At 40.9% G+C, this 18756-nt stretch overlaps 1 protein-coding gene across 4 annotated transcripts in view; it reads right to left on the bottom strand.

Moving 5' to 3' along the window:
* The window catches only part of OSBPL8 (oxysterol binding protein like 8), a 98227-nt gene that overhangs the window by 65824 nt on the left and 13647 nt on the right, over positions 1-18756 (bottom strand). Inside the window, exon 2 of one of the 4 annotated variants that reach the window (XM_076333264.1) lies at positions 10525-10755. The exons of 2 other annotated variants lie outside the window; for them this stretch is intronic. The gene's annotated coding sequence lies outside the window, so the exon portion shown is untranslated. Of the gene's footprint in view, positions 1-6576; positions 6595-10524; positions 10756-18756 lie in introns of those variants that run through there. One more of the 4 variants, XM_076333274.1, reaches the window with a different exon arrangement.

An 18756-nucleotide genomic window follows, 5' to 3' on the forward strand; every position in this document is an offset into this window, starting at 1 on the left:
AACACACCATAGCAAGTTACCGTAACATATGCCACTAAAACACAAAAGGAAGCATTAAAAGTTTAACAAAAAGACTGTGTGCTAAACAAACTGCAAAGTTTACAGTTCCCTGTGACTCAGTTCAAAGACCTGACAAGGATCTTACTCAAGTACCTGAGTAATTACTAAGGTGGCATGTAACTGGGAAGCGTATGGCTAAATGTTTTCCTGTAAATTAGAAACAGCAGACATCTGAAGGGAGGTGACTACAAGTGATTAATTTGCATTAATAAAATGAAAGATGGCATTACCACAGAAAGAGAAATTCACCCCAGAAGCTCTGTTTCCCGGGGCGGCAGGCACTGCGACGCACACCTTCCACACACCAGCACGGGGACGCAGAATTGGGTAATGTCTCTTGGAGGCTGCTCCTTGTCATCTCTCCCCCCCACACCCATTTTAGGTTCTATTATTAGCAGGCAATTCAGCAACACCAGGCTGCATACATACTCAATTTACGGAAACACTAAGCTCTCTCAGGATGAAAAATGAGTGGCATTGCAAACAGATGTATACACTGGTATTTAAAGCAGTTAGTCAGCTTTTTTAGTTACACAAACTTGCAACCATACTCAGTTATCCAAATAAACAGATCTTTCCTGACACAGGAACATTCACCCTAAAACAGTTTTAAACCCATCTCTATTTTTAACAGACTTTTTTTAACTCGTAATTTTTATTGTCAATGCTCCTGGTGTATTCTGCTCCTCCGTTTGTTCACGTGACCACAGCCACTACATCCTTCCTTGTCTCAGTCTCAGGAATAGTATCATCAGACAGGCACCCTAATGTCTAATTCTTAGCAGTCATGGTCGTCCATGGTCCCCAGGAAACTCATAATCCAGGAGGTCCCAAAGACTGCAGAGGAGTTACCTGGGAGAGGGAAGGAGAAAATCCTGCCTGCTTATGTTTGAACAGCCATGCAGAGTAAAGCAGGTGCAGAAATGTTTAAGGACTACCTTCCCCCACACTGTTTAGCTTATGAGCAGACAGCCAGCTTGGCTTATTTTTCTTGGCAAAATGAAGGCTGAAAGTGAACAATATCGCTTCTGAAATATGCCAAAATAAATACCAAGGAGGGAAAAGGGATCTCTCAGCAAAACGAAATTGCCAAAAAGGCAAGTAAGTATGAACTTGGAGAACAGATTTGTTTTGAAAGTTACAGAATGCTTCCAACCACACGAGCCCCAAGGCTTTGAAACAACTTTCTGATCAATGCAGGGAAGGGGAGTTTATTTATTTATTTGTAAATGCAGCCAGGTTATTACGAGGGGTGTTTCCATGAGTGAGCTCTTTTCTACTTCAGCTAACCTGTTGTGGTTTAACCCGGCAGGCAGCTAAACACCACGCAGCCGTTCGCTTACTCCCCCCCTGGACAGTGGGATGGGGGAGAGAATTGGGGAAAAAAAAAGAGTAAAATTTGTGTTGAGATAAAGACAGTTTAATAGGACAGAAAAGGAAGGGAAAATAATAATAATGATGATGAAAGAATATACAAAGCAAGTGATGCACGATGCAATTGCTCACCACCCACCGACCAATGCCCAGCCAGTCCCCAAGCAGCGGTCACCGCCCCCCGGCCAACTCCCCCCAGTTCATATACTGAGCATGACGTCACATGGTATGGAATATCCCTTTGGGCAGTTTGGGTCAGCTGTCCTGGCTGTGCCCCCTCCCAGCTTCTCACTGGCAGGGTATGGGAAGCTGAGAAGTCCTTGACTAGTGTAAGCACTGCTTAGCAACAACTGAAACACTGGTGTGTTATCAACATTGTTCTCATCCTAAATCCAAACCACAGCACTGTACCAGCTATTAGGAAGAAAATTAACTCTATCCCAGCCAAAACCAGGACATAACCCAATCATTAGATTTGAAGACACAACCCCAAATTTAAATCATCATCTTTTTAGCTTTTGGGGGACATTTATGACATGCCTTCTCTGCTCTCTCCACCTTCACAAGTGTTTGCAATTTGGTTGTCTGCCTGGTTGGTTGGTTGGTTTGGGGCTTTAATTAACAGATGTTCCTACTTCACAATCACAACTCTTCAGAGCTTAAATGTTCAGAAGGGTGCACACAAACTGAAATTATTTGAAAAGAATTATATGATGGCATCCCAGCTAATCACCTGTGTTTCTTTCACAGACAATGGATACAAACTGGCACTTAGAAAGGTATTGCTCATTTTAAAGCAGCTGTACCAATCAGATAAATCATGCTACAAAAGAACGTATTTCTCTCCAACTGTGAAGACAATCTAGGATGATCAGCTCAGAAGCATGTATTTAAAGCAGAAGGGAAATGCATCCTACTTATCACGATTGACAACCTGTCCTGTTAACATCTGTATTTCATCTTAATTTATTTTAGCAGATTGCATCAGCCATCGGTAGTTTTTCTAACAGATTGGTTTTCAGTTAGCTGCACCTTAAGAACAGGAAAATCCTGCGTGGGTCTCTGATAGAAGCAAAGGACAGCATGCATCAATGAAAGCTACTACTCCGTGTGAACAGGATTTTATCTATCTATACATATGCATACTCATGTCTTATGTGACTTCCTACCTCTTCCTAACTCCCACCCTTTAAAAAAAAAAAAACAAACTCAAAAGCCTCAGGTCCTACACTTGAGTCACAACAACCCCATGCAACGCTACAGGCTTGGGGAAGAGTGGCTGGAAAGCTGCCCAGCAGAGAAGGACCTGGGGGTGCTGGTCGACAGGCAGCTGAACATGAGCCGGCAGTGTGCCCAGGCGGCCAAGAAGGCCAATGGCATCCTGGCCTGTCTCAGAAATAGTGTGGCCAGCAGGAGTAGGGAAGTGATCGTGCCCCTGTACTCGGCCCTGGTGAGGCCGCACAGGCTCGAATCCTGTGTTCAGTTTTGGGCCCCTCACTACAAGAAGGACATGGAGGTGCTGGAGCGTGTCCAGAGAAGGGCAACAAAGCTGGTGAAGGGTCTGGAGAACAAGTCTTATGAGGAGCAGCTGAGGGAACTGGGGTTGTTTAGCCTGGAGAAAAGGAAGCTCAGGGGAGACCTTATCACTCCCTACAACTACCTGAAAGGAGGTTGTAGCGAGGTGGGTGTCGGTTTCTTCTCCCAAGTAACAAGCAATAGGACAAGAGGAAACAGCCTCAAGTTGCACCAGGGGAGGTTTAGATTGGACATGAGGAAACATTTCTTCACCGAAAGGGTTGTCAAGCATTAGAACAGGCTGCCCAGGGAAGTGGTTGAGTCACCAGCCCTGGAGGTATTTAAAAAACGTGTAGATGTGGCACTTAGGGACATGGTTTAGTGGTGGGCTTGGCAGTGTTCAGTTTACGGTTGGGCTCAACGATCTTAAAGGTCTTTTCCAACCTAAATGATTCTATGAGTCTATAATCTTACATGATATTCTCTGAGGTATAGTTGCACAGGTCGCAGAGCAAAAGCAGCAGAAGCCAGATGCCTTGGCCCTGTCAGAAGTCTCTGTGGCAGCATGCCTTTATTCACACCTTTACAGACAAGTGGATTTGTCAGTGTTCTGTATTGACTTATAAATTCCATATGTTAACCACATTATATCAGTGTTTATTGTAGGGATATGTTCATTTAACTGAATAAAGGGGTTATTAGGAAAGACAAGCCCTTTTTTCCTCCAGCATAAGAAAGGCTCCCCACCAAGTATGTAACTTGTTCCAGGCATATTTGAGAGTTTAAACCTGACTCCATGGCAGTAATACCCTATTGGAGGTATGTTTCTAACATTAAAACCATAATTCAGTTCACAAAAGGACTCTTCTTCCCCTTTTCCCACAGAAGATTAGCTTCCATTCAAACACTTCACCAAATTTAGAGAATTTCATCAAGAGTCTTTGCCTGATCTCATGTCTGAGATGCTTGCTAGGCTACCTCCTGTATCCTCACTGCCCCACACACAAGTTCCTGAATTTCAGCCAAGGTACAGCCACAAAGTGAAAGTGGTAGAGATGACCCCCAAACCTAATACGTTTTCTGTTTAATCGATGGACCAAGTTACTTGAACACCTGCATACTGTATTATATAGGCAGGGTTTCGCTTTCTCCCTATCACCTACAATCATTAGATATGGCATTTGCACTGTGATACTGTTTTGTGATCTGTTATAGTATCAGAGTACGCTCTTACACTCCAGCACCATACCTCATAGGCAAGGTACAGCCTCACCTGTGACCCGCTAACGGGCTACACCAAGTGCATGGTGAAATGGCTACTGCATGCTGATCCAGCCTTTCCAAAGGGGAAGCATTCTCCAGGGCACTGGCCTCCAAAACTGGCCCGCTAAGCTCTGCTGGATGCCTACCTTCTTTCCTTAAGGCCTAAAATAAGTTAATGCACTCAAATTGCCCAAGATGGGTATCAGATAAGAATATATTGTAAATTTCTTTAAGATGACACAGGCATAATACATTGACTTCAAAAATCAATGTGGCAACAAGCATGGGTGAGGCACACTAGGAGAAAAGAAACCTAGTTATTTACATTAGCATCAAGAAAGGTAAAAATTCACCGAGGTCCTTGCTGGAAAGCAGAGTCACAACAGTATCAGAGAAATGCTATTCCACAGGGAATCACAGAATGGTTGAGGTAGAAAGGGACCTCTGGAGGTCATCTTGTCCAAGCCCCTTTTTGCAGGAGGGCATCTAGGTGGCTTTTGAGTATCTCCAAGGATGAAAACTCCACAACCTCCCTGGGCAGCCTATGCAGTGCTCGGTCACCCTCACAGTAAAGAAGTGTTTCTTGATGTTGAGAAGGAACCTCCTGTGTTTCAGTTTGTGCCCATTGCCTCTTGTCCTGTTGCTGGGCACCACTGGAAAGAGCCTGGCTCTGTCACCTTTACACCCTACCTTCAGGTATTTAATTTATACACATTGATGAGATCCCCTCGTGCCTTCTCTTCTCCAGGCTGAACAGCCCCAGCTCTCTCAGCCTTTCCTCATATAAGAGACAATCCAGCCCCTTAATCATCTTCGTGGCCCTTCACTGGACTCTCTCTAGTATGTCCATGTCTTTCTCGTACTGGGGAGCCCAGAACTGGACCCAGCACTCAAGGCATGGCCTCACCAGAGCTGAGCAGAGGGGAAAGATCACTACCCTCGACCTGCTGGCAATGCTTTGTCTAATGCATTCAAGGATACCATTCACCTTCTTTGTGGCAAGGGCATGTTGCTGGCTCATGTTCAACTTGCTGCCCATCAGGATTACCAGGTGACTCCTAGGTAAGCACTTCTCAGGTGTGGTTATCAGTGCATTCAGTTCAGTAAGTTCCATAAGGAAGTTTAAGGTAACACTCTTGAGAAAGGTATCTAAGTGCTAAAAAAAAAAAAAAAAAAAATAAGGAACAACAAGTTTCATAAAAATTAAGAGCTAACAGGGATAGGATCAGTTTTAAGAGATTAAAGGAAATCTACATCCTAAAATCTAACTAGGGTGATCAAACCAAGGCTCTCAAATAATCTAAGTGTCATTCAGCAGTCATATGACAGGGTGAAGGCATTTTCACTTCACTCCATGGAGTGGGGGAGCAGCAATAGCACAGAAGGTAATAAAGGTCCACGTCTTACTTTCAAGTCTCTCTGAATCCAGTGCACCAGCCCCCCCTTGTTGTAGTACGAGGCCACAGATAGTCTCTCTCAGTTCCCGAGTCCACACACCAAGTACACTTCATTAACAAGCTACAGATCAGGCCAGCTTCTTGCACATGACACAATGTCACTGCATGCCAAGGACCCCATGGTTTGTTGAGACCAGTTCGAGAAAGCAGGAACTGAAGCTGAGTTACTGGTAAAAATGGAGTGGGGCCAACAGGGTCAAAGATTCAGCAAAAGATCTGGTAAACAAATCACAAATTTTTCCTTAACTTTCAAACTAAGCATCTTACACTAACAAGAACTTGGAAGAACTAGGAAGAGGTTTTACTCTGCAATTCTAGAAGAGGAATTTGAGAGCTGAGTAAATCTCTAGGTTAAATTCCTTCTGCTGTGAAGTCAGGCCAAATAGGAGAGCTTGACAAAACCAGTAATAATATAGGGGAAGTTGTAGATGACTAACTGCATGGTTACGTTAACTCTGAACTGCAATGTTTGAATGCTCAAAGGCCTGCTACAGGTATAACCACACCAGACTCAAAAACTGCCTCACGTATGTCCTCCAAGTATACTGCGATCACGTAATGCTATCAGCCACCAAATACACCCTTATGAAACACTTCCTTCCACCCCAAGTTTCATCACCTGCCTTCTCATTTCCTGAATAAACAGTCCACATGCAAAGAAAGCAGTTTCCTCTGTTTCTGTATTACTGTTTTCAGAAACTGGGGGGGGGGGGGGGGGGCAGGGAGGCGCAGAACCAAAGCAAAAAAACGGGCTTAAGAACAAGACTTGAAAACATCTCTCATCATTGGAAAGCAGAAGCATAGTTCAGATACCTCAGCTATCTTTTGAGAGTGACAGATGGCAGTGAACACCAAGAAAAGGATATAAAACTTCTGAACAGCCACTGCAACTTTAATAAATTACTACCTTGAACAGGTGTCCCACAGGTAAACTTGTCCTGGTAAAAATGAAGAAGTACAGAAAAGGTGGTAAGAGTCACATCCAGGTACTAAAACCCAGCATCCTCTCAAAGCTCAAGTCCCAAGTGTTCTGGAGACCTTTGGCCATTAAAATGCACTTCAAAGCTCCCCAACCTGTCCCAGTCTTCATGATGCACATTTTGCAAGAGTGCTCCCACAATCCAAAGGAGCTGTAGGTCTCAATATTAAAAGTGGTTATTTCTTCACATAAGGGTGTCTGGTTACCTAGACCATTATCCACTTTGTCTCTACAAGCCAGTTTTATCTAGGGCTCAGTCTAATTTTTGAGGATAAGAACAAGAGAGGCATTAAATCCTTTGCATTTATTAAGCTTGAACCAGAGAGCACCCATGAAGCTTCATAAAATACTCAAAAGATTTGTTCTGCTTTGTTGTGATGATGTAGGAAAAGAAGATTCAATCAAACCTTACATAGCCAAATCTAGCATTTTATTTTTACATTTCAAAATGTTGCAGTACCAACCAGCAAAATAACCAAGCAGATGCCAAACCAATCTTACAGCAGATATACTTGTATCAATACTAGCATTGTTTAAACAAGGTTAAATTGGTAAACAACAGCCTTTGAAGAAAAAAAAAAAAAGATGCAGTCAGACACATTGCAAACTGTTTTCATTTCAGAACTCCACCCCAGACACAAAGGCACATTTGCTATTTGGGCCTTGTGTTTTTCCTGCCCAAAGACGACAAACTAAAAAAATTTTAAGAAAGCAACATGACAAACGTAATCATTTTAAGTCAGAGAATCCTGCCTTTCTTCTGACAGTTTTAGAAGTTTTCTTTCACAACTGTAAAGGTACTACTAATAGCCTCACACACACACATCCCCATCTATCTAGTCAACTCATGTTCATCTAGAGGTTTGCATTGGAAGCCAAGATGCTCCTATTAATATCTCAGAGTAAAAAAAAAAAAAAAATTGTTCTGCCCTGTGATGAGAGGCCAGCTGGTACTCCCTGTAGTTTCTCATCTCTCATGTTGGCAGGCCTATGAAGCTGCAGTGTGACACGCTCTTCTAGACACAGCTGAAAGGGGTTAAGAGATTACTAGTCCTCCACACCTGGTCCTTGCCTCCGCCTTCCCCACTGCTGCCTTTCTGACCTGCCCACAGGCCCATCTGCGCAGGTGCTCCCTAACCCTCTTCTGTCAGAGGGACACCCACTGTTGAAAATTATTTTGAACAGACACTCAAAACACTGATCATTTAAACTGAGCTAGGGCATGGAACATTGCACCTGCCTTCCTGCTTGCAGGTCTGGCACAGCAGTGGTAAAGAACAGCCAAGGGCCACCTCTTAACCCACCTCCGTTTCAGCCGTAAAAACCTGTGCAAGCATGGACTATGTCTACAGCTACAGACTCGCCCAACACCGACTGCAAACTACTGCAGGAAATGAAGGGAGTCAAGCCAAGGCAAAAGGAAAAGCAATGTTGTTGTTAAAGGTTTTTCTGAAACGAAAAAGATGAGTCAAGTCAGCAGAGATGTTTCCACAGACAAGATGGATAGGTGGCAGAACAAGTCCTTCCGTTTCTGATGCCAAAGTGGAATCAGTTGCCATCCTGAGACGCGAGATAGATTTGGATTTCCTCTGTGTGGAACTTTCCAAAACAAAAATCGAACCTTGCTTTTCCTAAAAGGAACCTTTTTCTCTTTTCCCCTTGACAGACATTACTGTCAAATACAGAGTCAAAGCATTAAAAAGGGGAAAACAAACAACCAAGGACACCTACTATTTCAAGCCTATGAAAAACACTAAGAACTAATTCATTGTGCTGAAAAAGCCTCAATAAGGGGACACTGAAAGTCTACTTTAATACTTCAAATAATGCAAAATACTACCTTCAGTGATAAAACCTTCTAAACATCTTGGTTATAATGCGATCATAGAAACAGAAATATTTTAAGTCTCACGTGCAGATCAAGAACACAATCGACTTCATAAGGAATAAAGTTTCAGAGAGCTATTCTGAGATTATATGTAAATGATTGCAAGTAAACATACTATTGCAGATCAATGAATTACCAACTGCCAGATGAACTATATGTGACTAGATGAGTGCTCTTTACCTATTGCAAATAAAGTAAAAAGTTAGCTTGAACTACTGTAAAGTTTCTGTATCTCAAGCTGCAGTGACTTTGCTTGGACAGATAGGCACCATCATGCAGACAGTTCATTGCCACATCAAAAGCTATTGCAGCTGGATTTCTTACATTGCTTCTCTCTGAGCTGACTTAGGCAAACACAAGCAAGATTCCAGCTTGTCACAATTTCAGAATATGTACCTGATCTGACAGGCACTGTAAAACGTTTTCCTTACTAAGAGTTTACAAACAATTTGCAGTTTTAATATGAACACCAAGCAACTATCTCAGGCATTAGAGCATGTATTACTTATGTTACAATATCATTTATGTTTAAAAAGTCTCTATTGCTGGCGGATGGACAAGAACATTTTTCCAAGACTGTGTCCAAAAGACTACACAGTCCTCTGCTTAAGGAGAGCCACCCCCTTTTCTCAGCTACGGTCTCTCCCTCATCTTTGCAGGAGTGAGACACCTGGAGGAATAGGATGACTGTCCTCCTCAGTATGTTCCTTGACAATAGACACAGATCCAAAGCAACTAAAACGAATTCAAATTAATACCACATTCATGGCTATACGTACCCTCTGAATCACCCAGCTGTAAAGGTCAAAGCTCAGAATATGCAGGACAGACCGTACCCAAAAAACAACCCCTCCAAAAAAACCCAGACCTACACACCTTCGAAAGAGCAGAAATGTTGTAAGGAGGTGACTACAAGCGACCTACAGTATCAGATTTTTGGCATCACATGAGGTTCCACCACAGCCTTCACAGAAATTACAATAACTAACCAAAATAGATACCAATCTTTACTTTTCTTCCTGCATCTCTTAACCAATAACTGTCAGTTTGAATGTAAGCTCCCTCAAGTACAAACTACCCTTTTGTTCCATATCTGTACACTACCAAGTTCAATTTGATCCAAATGTGACTAGGGTTCTCCAGTTCAAAGCAATATAAACAGTTACTGTTGAATAAACAGAGAGGTGAAGGGGAAGAGAATCATCTCAATGCACATCTACAGCAAAAAGAAGAAAACCAAATTCATAAAATGAATAACATACCTCCAAAATTGAGTCAGTGCAAAGGACCAATTTTCCAAGTGGCAATTCTACTAGGTTTTTAATCTTTCCTCTGCACTGTGCATTTTGCTGCTTCTCAGAACTGAAAAGGATGGCTAACTCATTTTCAAGAGGTGAAATACACCTTAAGAGCTCTCTTAAATTTTCATACCTGTTGAAAGGATACCTTAAGTTTCATAAAGGGGAGGAGGGGGCTGTTGGTTCTGTGCACTGAAAAAAGACTTAGGTGACTCACTAAGACCTGCCCAAGAAGAATAAAATGATTCAAATTCCAAGTGTTATGCCATCTAACTGCATTCATTTAGAAATAATACTGGACTACAGGCTTCCAAAGGTCTAACAGTGGTAATAGTTTTTTCGTTAGCAAGCACTGTTGAGGAATAGCATTAATGTGAATTGAATAAAATAGACCATCTTTCCTCATCCAGAGCTCCCAAAGACCTACGAGTCTAGGTAGGTCTTTCTACACCTCAATGGCTTAGTTTCACCAAAGAACTCAGATTACCTCTCTGGGTCCTGCTAATAAGAACCACGAACACACTTCACAGGGGCTCCGCTAAGAGAGTAACTACAATCGTAATTTCTGCTCTAACCTGAGATACATAAAATAGAAAAATCAATGCAAGTTCTAAGATTAAAAGCATGAAAGAAGACTTAACACAGACACGTAAGTCTCAGTTGAGCTGTGCTTAGTTGCAATATACTTACATTGTGTTTGAGAGGTTTTTATGAAATGGACTTTCTGCAGGATTAAAAATGGTGGATATTTCAAACAGGAACCTAATGTTTATTTTCACGTACAATTTAGTTTTCTTATCTTAGCAGCAGTGTCTCTTCTTGATATTAAAATAGAGTTGATGACATAAGAGATGGCCTTCATTTAGATTTCTTTTGGCTGGTGTTAGAAGGTAGTTTCCACAATTTCAAGATACAGGATATCTGTATGAGAATTTAAGAACAAAAGGTCAGAGAAGCCTACTGCAATAGGAAAAACCCTAGAAATTCTAACTTAAAAGTAGCAGCAGGTTCAAACAGGCAGCGATAGTATCTGGCTTACACATCATGGTTTATTAAAAAGATTTAGAAAGTCTAATTTAGATTTCCATTGTTTATGCCAAGTTCAGTTTTTTTCACTTTACTGTTTGCCTAATTAAAATGAGCTGATGAACCTAACTTACGGGTTTTTTATGTGTCAGTTTGGGGGGGGGTGTGTGTTGTTTTTTTGTTTGTTTTTTGGGGGGGTTGGTTTGGGAGGTTTTTGGGAGGTATGGAGGGGAATTGGGTTTTTTGTGGGTGTTTTTTCATTGTTGTGGTTGGGGGGGGGGGGGGGATGTTCAAGCCACTAACAGATATTTCAAATAGACTTTGTATAGGCTTAACAAGGACTAGTGCTTTTAGTACTAAACGTCTTTCTGAAGCTACTGAGTAACTGCTGATCAACTTTGATTTGGAACTGCTGCAAGAATATCACATAGCTTTTAGTTTAACAGGATGAACCAATAGCATTTAAACAATATAACCTGATCCACAGGAACTGTAAAATATAGTTGCATTGCAGAGTTGGCAAGTGACCTAGCACTAGACCTCTTGTTTCCCCACCCATTTCTATTCAACAAGTGACATGCTCCTCCATGATGTTTCTTTGGACAATAAGAAGCACCTAGCCTGCCACAACAAGCAGCTATGGAAGATACAAGCGTAATCAAGTGACAACTTAACCTGCAATTTGTAGCCCTCAGAAATCAGCTCAATATCACAACTGCTCATACTATTTGCAACAATAAACAAGCAACTTACATAAAAATAAATTTTTCCCAGAGCTGAAAATAGAAGCCAAGCCTTTCACAGCTCAAAGCCGGTCCTCAAGCACAGGAGTTGAACATATTTGTTCCCAAAGCTATCCCACTTCTGAAGAGCAGAATGCTTTTTGCTCCCAGTACTGGGAGGAGACACCAAGATTCTCTGTAGCAAGAACCACACATTATCAGGGGACATTTAACGTTCTGCTTCAGGGACCAATATAGAACACACTAAATTCATTCAAGCAGAAAAGAAAGTGTGTGTCATAGTTGGGATAATAGGGTTCTGCTCCTTGACAAGCAGGGAGTGGTTGTAAGGTCACTTCACACAGCACAGCCAGGAAAACAAAGTCTTGACGCTTCCTTCAAGTTCTTTGAAATGCTTCAGAGAAGAAAACAAAGAGAGAAAAACACTAGCGTCCTAGAGAAAGAATTATTCCATTCAGGGCCAAACAAATACTGAACAGACAAGGCAGCTCCTCCTGCCCTTCCACCCAGCCTACTCAAGTACTGGGAATTCTTTTTCCCATAAAATGGGTTAACGGGGCCGTCAGATAGCTTGAGCATGTGATTTAAGGTGAATGCTATCCTCTCAGCTGTGCAATCCCATAGGACTGTGTGATATGAAGTTTTGAATCCTGCTTCCCCACCATCCTCTATCCATCCCCTCAATACTCGGCTAAGGGAAGTCAGAACGGCACGGTGCATGTTGTGAGAGACATTGCAGAGTTTCAGAGCCCAGGGACAGACAGAAGACAGACACAAACACCTGGAAGGAAAGATGCAACACTTGTGAGCTCCAGCAAATTCAGTTGGTGTTTTTACAATAAATAAAGGAAAGAATACTTCCAAGAGATAATTTTTTTTTTTTTTAAGAAAATAAACCTACATCCTTCCCTTCACAGCATTACCTCATTCCAATATTGTCACCAAAACTAACAAGAGTTATCAGTTCAATAGCATTTTATAGTTTACTTTCACATTTAAAATCACACACAATACCAAGATAACACTAGCTTAACTACCAAGATAATATTAGCATAAAGCAATTCAATACCCTGTGTCTCTGCCACAGCAGTTAACTACACCTCTAAGTATCACGTTACACATTTTATTCCCTTGAAGGCAGCTTATGCATGTATTTCAAAGTCTAGCATTTAGGAGAAGAATTAAATACTAATTTCCATGCTTCATGATGTAAATGCAGCTAGGCAGCAATAGCTCAGGTCTCAGAGCTATAACTGAACAGAAACATATGTCCCAACTTACTCATAGCCAAGCATCCACTTCCCGGGGCGCATCCCATCTCTGATGCTCATTTTCACACACCGCACTGAGATGTCAGAAGGAGGAAAACTGAATGTACCCATTTAGATTTCCTGCAGGAGTAGCTGTAAGAATAACTGGCACTACATGTTTCCAACTGTGTGCTATGCTAAAAGGGGCAACTAGAGAAATCTTGTGTCCTGAGTTTTCAATCCATTATTAACTGTGCGCCCAGACTGAATATCCAAAACCAGTGGTCACAGATACAAACGGGTGAACTTCAGCAGGTACACTGTACTTACAACTAGAGGCTTTAGCTTTTAAAAACTCTGATTTCTCCAAGAAGTCTCATAATGAACATGTAGGAGAATAAAGGTTTGTTGGGTTTTTTTTTTTCAAAATTGTCAAGCAAAAGCACATGTAATACTGATTTCAATGAAAGCAACAAGTGTGCAGAGCCCCTTATTTTCAAGAACACCTAGGCATGCATAATCTTTCCCATAAGAAAGGATTTTGTTCCTTTGTTTTGCGGCCCTCAACAGAATTCAGAGGATGAGCTGCCCTCTCCTCCTAATGATCACAACTTCAGAAAAAATACAATAAGCCAGTAGTTCTTAATGCAATGGCATGTTTTACGCTCCCATGATAGCTTTTAGAAAGTCCGCGACATTTGTAACAAGCTTCTTCATATCTAGATTGTCTGCAACACACATGGAATATGAAATAAAGATCTGGTAACTCCAGGAGTGCTATTAACTTCATAAAATCCAGATTTTAAGTGAATAGCTACTTGGATATTTCAATGCCATTTATAAGCACCAAACTGTAAAATAACCGAGAAGCTTATCCATCTAAACCACCTAACCAAGATAAGCACACAAGCATTCCAGTTACATCATGAAGTAATAAGCCACTTTCCCCCCCAGGAGAAAAGCACTGTGCCAACACTTCACATACAATGAGAATCGACTGTTTCCAAATGTTGATAAGTATAATTAACCTTCATAACCCTGTCTTTGGCCTTGAACATTAAAGCTGAATTCAGCTTGAAAACCAATTAAAATGCTAAGCAGTCTATCCACTTTGGGACTGGAGAATGGCATACTGCATTCAATTAAAAAAAAAAGCAAAGCACAATTGCATCCTTAGACACCTTCAAGGATCTGTTAGTTGTTTTACTAAAAATCATAATTCATAAATAAATCACATTTTATCAAGAACTGAAGAATTCTTCAATTCTCCATGAAGACCCTGAAACGTTTAAGGTTGATGAAGGGAACTCTCTGATCCTAGCAAAACTGAAGGTTTAACAGAAAAAAACAGGCATAGAAACAAAGGATAAAGATGAGTTAGGTGGGCTGTGAAGTTTGATTTTGCTTTTTCATGCTTATCTGTAACAATAGATATTAATCGTATCAATACGGGCCAGAACTCATTCTCAGATTGCACAGCACAGTTCACATTCACAGAGCTTAACTTCATTCTCCCCCACTAAGGTACCCTTATTCATTCTGCCTTTTGGATCAAGTATTGACAAGGAAAGCTACTTAAAAGTTACGTTGCCAAGCCTGCTTTTTCTATGGCTGCCATTTTTAAATTAGCAGAACGACTAGAGAGGCAGATGGACCTGGAGTTCTCATTTTTCTCTCTAACTGCTTCTTTCCTAGATGTGAACAGCATGGAAAATACTGGGCTACAATACTTAATTGCAAGGTAAGGCTTCAGACAGACCTCACAGACAACTAAAAGCCTACTTATCGAAAGCTTCACTAAAAAATATAAAAGCACATTTAAGAGTGGTAGAGTGTCCTTGGAGATCACCTCTGTAAATCCAACTGGCTTTAAAATAAGAAACACCACAAAACTACAAGCAATCGCCCATTTTCAAGAATATCTCTAAGAGTGGCAAGCATTCCAGTTTAGACACACAAAGTGCTCTAAGCTGATCAAAAGTGGTTCTGAACTTTTAAAACATTTTGTTGAATATTAAATTTTTCTTTCTTGTTGAGACAAAAACATTTTTTTTTTAGCAACTTTACAATGGGTATCGTATTTTGTCTTACAAAAGAAAAAAATATGTTGACCTGCCGTGAAATTCAGATGCATGTGGATGTCCAGCTGATGATCAGGTTTCTTTTCAGCCCTTTGGTTTTGTTGCAGCTGGGACAATCACAATGTTATTCTATTACTATACCCCTGAATAATAAAGGGAATAGAAGATAATAGTCACACCCCTAAATAATGAAAGGAACAAAAGATTATAGCAGACCAATGTCCAGCCACTTACAAGAGCCTTTCAGAGTATCCAGACTCTGAACAAGAAATATTTTGCATGACAAATACTGTCACAGGTACAAACCAAAAGCACTCTGTAGCTTTTGCTTAAAAGTAAATTACTATAATTTCTGGTTTCCACACTTTCCCATTTGAGCTTGAAATTCATATTATACTAAAAGATTTTATGCCAGGTATGAAACTCTGCTCTTTTAATAACATTACAATTTTTCCATGCTATTCTGTATAGGAGGCTGTCACATCATGACAACAGAAGAAAAATCTGCATCTCTTTATAGTTTCTTGTTGCATCTATTCCTTCACATTAATCATCTTTATTAGTGTTCAGTGTCAGAGCAAATAAATTCATGGGGTTTTTTTTTCCAGTTAAAACACTAGGTAGAAATGTAACTTTTCTTTTTCAACAGAAGGAAAAGTAGGTAAAGTGATTTCTGATTCTCTGTATCTGAGCTGATTATCACCATTTCATAGTTACTACTCAGTTTTAACATCAGAATTTTGTTTCCAGTGATCTACGTGTTATATCTTAGTATAACTTCATGCATTCACTACTGGAGTTCAGAGTGGGTTTGTTTGGGGGTTTTTTTCATTTTTTTTTAATTTTCTTTTCAAATATACACAATATATCTGCTTAATAAGCACCTGTTCAGGTATTTAGACAAGCTTGAATTAGCTATTCATTTTGAAAGCAGCCCCTTTATGAGGTGGCTAAAAGTCAGAATCATCTTCATGTCAAGTTAAGACATAGTTCAAGCATTTAACTCCTATACGGAGTTATCTTGATTGCTGTCAAGTTACCCTTGACAGCTATCGTACATAGTTGTGCTGTAGGTGGCAGTATTTCACACAGCTCAGCTCTCTACCTTAACCTGGGGTTAAGTAGAGCAATATACAGAATATGCTGTAAGGTTGCTGCAAGAATCTTCAGTTTAAGCATTTGCAGAACATACCATACGTAGTAAGAAAGTATGCAAGATGTATTAATTTGAAAAACAAAATCTTGGTCCTTTCTCAGTTGACTAGCTAAAGACATGTACCATAATGCCAATTAAACAAAAAATTTAAGTTACTGCAGGTGAGATAACACCCTTAAAACAGAGTCCCCCAATAAACCGTTCCTGTGTATGGGATTTCAGCACACTCGGACATTTTACTTCAGCTGATCAAAATAAGCTTTCTGTAATAGCCTCAAATCCCTCACTAGAAAGTGCTGTTCTGGTGTAGGAGGGTATATCTGGATCCTCTGGGCTCTCAATTTGCCTGGAATCAGGGCACAGACTTTCCAGAAAATATTGGCCTGTACAGCAAACACCCAAGTTCCACACTAATCTCTCCAACTCCTTTCTTTAAGATGGCTCTAGTCTGTCAGCAACAAGCTTTCCGTGCAGAACCTCCCAGAAGCAGTCACTTTTGTCTGAGAGGCGACTTTGCCCACTTCATGACACACGTAGCATGAGCTTCACAAAAATGAACCACCGCTCAACTCCTGGAAAACATAAGTGACATGCATTCAGGTATATATTGCCTTGACCTGTAATTCCCTTTCTTCCCAAAATTTTAACTGGAGTTCTTTGAGAAAAGGAAACTATGCTATATCCCACTGCTACAGCTCTTACAGATTCTGCTGCACAGATTGAATTAAGAGCATAACTAGGAAAATCCCGTGCCACCATCATGGTGGGTTCATATTTATTTCAGAATGGGTAGAAAAACTGCTCAGTCACTAGCAAGTCAATAGTTTTAGGAACCACCTCAACAGCAATTTCAATCCTCCCCCGGCTAAAAACCTCTCTCTTAGCTGTCAGCCTCATGCATCTCAAGCAAAGTACATAAACGCTAGCTCAAACAGGTTTTCCCAGGACACCAAGCACGAGAGCTTCTCATCATAATGCTCACAAATCAGAATTCATAAGAGACCAGCATTTCCACCTCCTATGAGAAAGGACAGCCTGCTTCTCTTATGATCAAAATTACTGTCATCACTACTCAGCAGAACATTTGCTGGGAACTACAAGAGGCATGAGACATCAAAAATGGTGATGGAGGAGCAGAAGCCAAGACACAATAACACGGCATCTTTGTTAAGCCTGCAAACATAACAAAGTCCAAGGCTGCAATGGAGAGGAGACTGATATCACTGCATTCCACCAGAGTATCAGCAGCAGGGCTCCTCCAAGTGTTGGTCCTAGCAAGTAAACTTATGCTGATAACAACCTCCCTGGACACAGTACTGGGAGGAGTGGAGTGTTACTATTTTTGCTTGTACAGCTTATGCTTGTAGTAATTTGTTTGGGGAGAAGGATACACTCGCTGACATAAGCACCTCCACTGCAGCTTCTCCCACACTGTTACAATAGCAGGATCTTTGCAAGTTAAGCAGCAAAGATTGCCACGCACACGATTCAAGCAGAGACATTTAAAATCTCACAACAGCAAAATACGCGTGTATGTTGGCAAGCTCAAACCAGTGAACATCTGTATTTTTCTCCAGAGAAAGTAAAGAAAAGCAGAAGAGCAGAGAAGAATGCTACTGGGTTTCTGAGTTGCTAAGACAGGTAGGATAGCAGCCAAGAAAAAAACAAATATGCTACTATATGCTTAAGTGAAAGAAGGAAAAAAGAGAGGTGCATGGGGCTAAAGATAAAACTATTATGGACATGGAAGAAAATGGTAAGGCAAGGTAGTGTGTGTGATGCTAAACAACGTGGTTATCCAAGCAGAAACCTGAGAATAAAGCTGGGATGGAAAAAAGGCATTTAAAAGTGTCAGACAAGTATAACTGAAACAGTTAATGACACACAGCAATCATCTAAAAGATGGCTACAGCAGGACAAACATGGAAATAAAAAAAAAAATCTTTTTTTAAAGAATTTTTTTTAAAAACATAGAATAAATTTCAAGCAAACATGATCCTGTAACAGGATGGAGAATAAACCTGCCAGAGCTAAAGTAGGCTTTCATTCCGCAGGGATGGCAACAGCAACGTTGTGTCACAAGAGGGAGATGCTGAGTGAAGTTGGAAAATTGTATCTACTACACCCTAAAGTGGTAATAGAAAAGCCCTGTCATCTCTTCTCTTCTCCTCCAAGACTCAACTGTTGGGACCCTTGACACCAGAGAAGCGGGTGAGGATTCAGTGAGGGCTTTCAGACTGTAAGTTAAAACCCTGATAACATACACACACACACTCCTTCACTCAGGTCTTTTTCCAAGTTCTCACCGACATGAAACTTGTTTAGCAATTACTTTTTACTACTCTAGAATTTAGACTGTCTGGGCCGCCCTGCCGCAAAACACACAGTGCAGGCTGCAGGAGGTCAGCTATAGCAAGTTACAAGTCATGAAAACACCAGCTGCTCCCTGACACACACACAAAAAAAAACCCAACCAAAAAAAAGACCTCCCTCCCTTCCCTCCATCTAAGAATTCACAGATAGAAGCTCAAATTCAAGCATCATCTCTACCAAGGCACTGAACTATATTCAGAAAATCATTCTACGAGTCAAGAGTTTGCTTCTACAACATTTCCCCCAACACCTTAAAGCCATATGAATCACAACAGACACTACTCATCTTGCAA

This window comes from Aptenodytes patagonicus, chromosome 1 (assembly GCF_965638725.1).
Source record: "Aptenodytes patagonicus chromosome 1, bAptPat1.pri.cur, whole genome shotgun sequence".
Lineage (NCBI taxonomy): Eukaryota > Metazoa > Chordata > Aves > Sphenisciformes > Spheniscidae > Aptenodytes > Aptenodytes patagonicus.